Genomic DNA, 6,000 nt, shown 5'->3' with positions numbered 1-6,000 from the left:
TATGAAACCTCCTCATGAAGAGAGCTCATTTCCCTAGAAACCTGGCATAGAATCTTTAAAGGCATGTGACTAATTTTCTGCCTCTCTGCAAAATTAATTTTTTGATGTACTCAAAATTTGAGTAATTAGTCAATAGAGATCAGCCTGTGCCAGTGTCTAAATAATAGTTCTTGTGAGATAGTGAAAATTGTTTGTATTCAAGGACTACAAAAGGAAGCCCTCTGTTAAATATTTTGCAATAATTGAGTATTATCTCTATTTCAAATGGACCTAAAACTTTATTATGACTTACCTCTTTATGAAGCTTATTCGGTTAAATTGTGGTTAAAAGGTTGTTGTGATCACATTGGATGTATCCAGGCTCAGGAAGCCCAGCTGTCTGTGCTCAAGAACCACTTCTGCACATACTTTTGATGAAGAGAAATTGAATGATGGAAAATAATCTAGAAAACAAACAGAGGAGAAACATCCAGACAATTGATGCAGATTTTCCCTCTTAGTGGCACAGTTGCAGGCTTTCTAATACAACTGCCAAGGAGCTAATTCCTTTTACCCTGGCCATTTAATGCTTTTTTTTTTGTTTAATTTTAGAGCCAGATGAAATATTTAGAGACAGAAGCCCTACTACTTCCAGAAAGCCTTATGTTCTGATGATGAATCCCCCAAATGCTTCTGATGTCTCCATGCATGCAGTTTCTCTATGTTTTAAATAGTGGGCCAGTGAATCAGAACATCAGCAAATGTCAGGTCAATAGCGAGTCCCCAAACATATTTAATGTCATACATGAAATCCCTGTTAGTGTTTGGTCTTTGCATATTAAGTGCTTTAATAAATTTTGAGTTAAATATTTTTAAATTGAATGTTAAAATTAACCCATCAGCCCAGGTACACAAATCAAGCTTTATTATTATGGTTTTCACTTGTTCAAAGCAGTTCATTTGCACCCTTCCCAGTAAAAAATCCCCAGTTAAAAGTTCCCCAGTTAAAATCCCTTTTCAAACATTAATCACTTGTACACCATAAGAGTTATCTTTCCTGTGTTTACTGTATACTTTTACAAGTGTTTTAAGATGTGTTGGATGTATTTTTTTATGTTTTTACTTGTACTTTGTTTCCAGAGAAAATTTCAAAACCCCAGTTCCAACAAACAGCCCTCACAGCCATTACCCTGTAAGCTCCATGGCAACCTGAATTTTAATGACCCTTATCTCAACTAATACCACCCCTCTGACAAGGATGAGCCATTGGTGGACAGAGATAATCTGTCAAAGGGAAAACACCAATCACCTTAAACCAAAGGGGCGGGCTGTGGGCGGACTGTGGGTGGAGCAAAAGCTATAAAAGTGCAAGAGAAAGACACTCCCTTCCTCATTTCTCCTTCCTCTCCAGCTTGCTAAGTTCAGTGCTGGAGAAACCTACTCCTTTTCAGGGGCCTTTAGAAATATATTTCTTTTTGACCAGTCTAGCACTGCAAGCCCTTTTTTTTCTCTACCTGAGGTCCAGTGCTGTCTAAGCCTGAAGATCTCGAATCCCTGCGTTCCTGGGGCATACCTCCTGAGCCACTAGGATCCCAAATTTTATATTTTGCTAATTGTTGCAATTTTTCAATTTTTCTGTTTTAATAAATTGTTTTAATTTCTACTAAGAGTTGTCTCATTCCTCACATTTAAGTATGTCATATCCAGCTCCTGATACCCAGTTCCTTGTCTCTGATGCATTTTTGAAGGCTGACTACCTACCACTTCCTCCTATCCTATGGAAGAATGATGAAATACTGGATTCTAAAAGATATCTGTCTGCTAGGTCATTCTCTCTTGCCATCACATCTATGGATGTGTTTCCTGGAAGGGTCATGTTACTTTTTTCAGTGGAGGACATTGACCGGATGTATGAATGTATTGGAAGGGAAGGGTACAAGGGTCCTCCTCCCTCTGCAGGGAGATCACAGAACATAAGATTGGAGGAGACTGCCAGAGCCAGCCACACATGAGCATGTTTATGAGGCAATTCACTCAGAGGAACTACACCCATCAGACATCCACTATGCCAATTCCCAGAAAGTTCTAGACACTGCCTAACACTTGTCAAAGATGACCCAAAAGGAACAGAAGCATCATCGTGTAAAAATCAACAGGGCTTAATCTCACACTGACATCTTGGTTTAATGCTAATAAAGCTCACAGAATAGATTGTCAGCATCTTGGTACTCCTAATCTCACAACACCTCGCCAGTGCGCCTATAGTACTTCAGCAAAGTGGTTAACATGTTTATTTAAAAATGAGTATGTTAAGACACTGACATGTTGGCATTTGCCTACGATGGATTGTACTGTGGCTTACAGAATGACAGCATGGTTGGGATTGGGAGGGGCCTTTTGAGGTCCTCTTGTCCAGCCCCTCTGCTCAAACAGGGCCAGGAGCTCAGGATCACATCCAGATGGCTCTTCAGTATCTCCAAGAATGGAGACTCCACATCCTTTCTGGGCAACCTGTGGTAGTGCTCAGTCACTTTCACAGGAAAAATGTGCTTCCTAACATTCAGACAGAATATCATGTTTCAATTTGTAAATACTCCCTTGGTGAATCCATCCTGAGCACTCCTGACTATTTTCTTGCTCTTCATGTGCTTGAAAATGGTTTCCAGGGCTACCTGTTCCCTCACTGTCCCAGGAATCAAGGGAAGGTTAACTAACCTGTAGTTTTTATTTCTACTGACGTCATAGGACCTCTGTGACTGCAACAGGCTTTAGTTCAAGTCATAAAGAAAATGAGAATAGACCCAGGAATTTTATCTTTTAGTGTTAGCCACCAAATACCCCTCTTAACATTAGTGATGACCTACACTGAGCCAGTTGTTGCCTTCTGGACACAGAAAAAGTAGATCATTTGTTTGGACAGCTGAGTAGTGAAGTGTCTTCCAGTATCACCTCTGAGGAAATCAGAAACAATAAGAATATACTAAATAGTCCACTTACTACAAAAAGGCAGAAGTCTCTCTTATTACAAATGGCAAACCTGCCACACTACACAGTTCAGAGGGATTTCCATAACTCTCTGGCTAGTACTTAAATTGAGACATTTCTCTCCAAAGTACAAAATACGCTCTCTGCATCTGACTGGCCTTCTGTTTTCTGCAGGATTTTTTTGTCTGATTGCATATCATCTCTCACTTGCACTCCATTTTTGTAGCCCTGCGGTGAACAGACACACTCTCACTGTCATATCCTTTTCCAAGCCTCTTTTATTAAAATCTCATCTAACTTCATTATTTTTTAAATATAAAAGGGAAAAATCTATTCCATTTCCATTGCACTAATTTATTTCTCAACTACATGCATCATTCCAAAACGTAGTCCAGTTGTAAGAGAGGAAGATGGAAATTCAACTTGGACATCACATCTACAATCCCTTCTGGGTTGTGCAACAGAGAAGAGATACTAAATATAGAAATTAAATAGCTTCCATAGTTAATCCAGATAAAATTAAAATTTTAATATTGGAATTGAATATCTAATGTGGCATTTAATCAGTATCCTAATGGAATCATGTTTCAAAATATGAAACAGAAAATAGAACATTTAATATTTTCCACCTCAGAATCCAGTCTGTCTCTTAGGATCTGTATCACTTTTTGCTTAGGTGCTTTTAATTCCCCTCATACACCTTAACAGATAAAACAATTTTAAACTACAGGAAGGCTTGGCCACAGCCCAGATGAAGATGTGCTGCTGGGTCTCTTTTGGCATTTACAACACCTGGCACAGGCCCCAGTGGCTTAAAATTGGCCTGGGAGACACTGCAATGCAAAACTGCTGCCAAGCCAGCAGCAGGTTGCTGCCTGGCATGAGCTGCTCTGTGCTGATTTAAATCCAAATCTCCTCAGAACAGCTGTGCTCTGTTGAGAAATCTTACTCCTGCTTGGATGCTGCCAATGACTCGTTCTTGCACAGACATCTGCTGCAAACAGCAGTTTAAATATCAGAGGACCTTGTGCCACCCCAGAACTGATAGAAGCCCAGTGACCCCCAGCTAGGGAGCTGCCTTCTGTGTCCCTTTCCTTGGATGCTGCTGTGTCTCCTTCCTTATCTTGCGTATCTCCACAGTTCAGGAGCACTGCCTTATCTTGTCAGGGTATGGAGGCTCTCAGCTCCCCTTAGCCCTGGGGAGCAGCTGGGCATAGCAGCAGGCTTGGGTGAACCTGTCACCACCAGGGCCAAGGGGCTGGAAGCAGCAACTCTCTCTCCTAAAGGTTTCATGAACTACTCTCCATTAGCTCTCTGCAACTATTGGTGCATGAATCCAGAAACCTCACATCGTTTCTGTACCCTGTTCCTGTGTGTCCTTCAGGGCTTCACTGCAGTTCAGATAATGGACACATTTGGGTTCCCCAAGCAAGTTGTGTTCCTCAAGGTACCAAAGCTCCCAGATTATTTTGTCATAATATTGCTAATGCCAAAGGCTTGCAAAGCTGTCTCTGAAATATATTCCTGCACCCAGATGCCTTAATAATTTATAAAGTCAGCAAATCACAGTGTTGGCACAAAGATGCTTTAATATTAAGCTGCTCTAAGTTTGGACCAGACACGTTCTGATGAGTCCAATGAAAGGCAAATTGCAATAATGTGACAAGACAGTTGAAATAGTCAGTACATTTGGAAAGACAGTTGGAAACCCAAATATTTAACAATTTATGCATTGCTTTTGCAGATGCTTAAGAAGGATTTGATTTGTCGGAACACAAAACTAAGCTACAAATAAGGTCAAAGCCAATCTATGTATTTACAATACATAGCACAGTGTTATACAAGAGAGCAAACCCCTCAAAAGCACTATATGTTCTTCTTTCACAACATGCTATATAATTGTAAAGTAATTCCTCTCATCTACTTCTAGTCATGTCAGACACATGGCATGGGAGATAGAAATGAATGATGAAAAAAATATCCAGCTGAATAAACTTGCATAATTTTGCCCCTATAGGAAAAATGGCAGTCACAAGCAGTCAGCTCTGGGATAGAACAGCAGGTTCCAATAGCACTGACAAATGCCACATGTGTGCTTTGGGATGGGGAGGAGACCTGTGTGATATAAGAGACATAGAGCAGAAAGCAGAAAGCACTACCCTCGTTGAGTAGTTTTCCAGCATGTCAAGTTTTTCTTCACTTCAGAGAAACCCAGAATATGTGAGCAAAGAAAACATAGAGTTTGTGAATAAGAAAAATGGCATTGCAGCAAATAGAAAAATAGTAGGTCCCAGACTGAAAGGATCAAAGCTGGAGTAACAAAAAAAAGGTCTCATAATATGAAGCACAGCACATTTGTACTGGTTTTGGCTGGGGTAGACTTAATGTTCTTCACAGAAAAAGAATTTTGGCTGGGGTTAAACCACAATAACATTGCAAGATTAGAGTTTTTTAAAAAGCCAACAGTCATAAGGTAAGGCAATTCACAGATTCACAAGCACTATCTTTGTCTACACTCATTTGCATTAAAAACCAGTGTTATGACACCTCCCAACCAAGTCTCTAAGAGCAAAAGGCATTATATGTAGACCACAAAGTTTTGTCCATATCTCCCATTATGACTTTGTACCAACCCTTCTCCAATTTCCTTTGCCAGCCACCTCCTATCATTCATACTGTCTTACAGACACTGGTTTCACCTTTCTCTATACCCAATCCTACCCAGAGGGATATCCAGCAACTACTGTTTCAGCAACAAAACTAAATGTTAAATTATCCAGCCAGTTGACTTTGACTTTCTAAACTGTGAATTTGAGGTTTCACACTTGGAATTTGAAACAAAAAATTTCCCAGCCTAGAGCTGAGAAATGCTGGGTGAATACCAGATGAAATGGAAAAAGTGGAAAGGTGTTTCATCTAGATTAGAGGAATTTTCCAACCAACTGTGATGAGCTGCAGCACCTCAGTACATTTACGCCCTTCAAAGAGAGGTACATTTAAGTTCTAATACTAAAATAACTTGTGCATATAGATGGC

Source organism: Aphelocoma coerulescens (genome assembly GCF_041296385.1).
Source record: "Aphelocoma coerulescens isolate FSJ_1873_10779 chromosome Z unlocalized genomic scaffold, UR_Acoe_1.0 ChrZ, whole genome shotgun sequence".
Classification (NCBI taxonomy): Eukaryota; Metazoa; Chordata; class Aves; order Passeriformes; family Corvidae; genus Aphelocoma; species Aphelocoma coerulescens.
The sequence above is the reverse complement of the archived record's forward strand: the minus strand, read 5'-3'. Positions refer to the sequence as shown.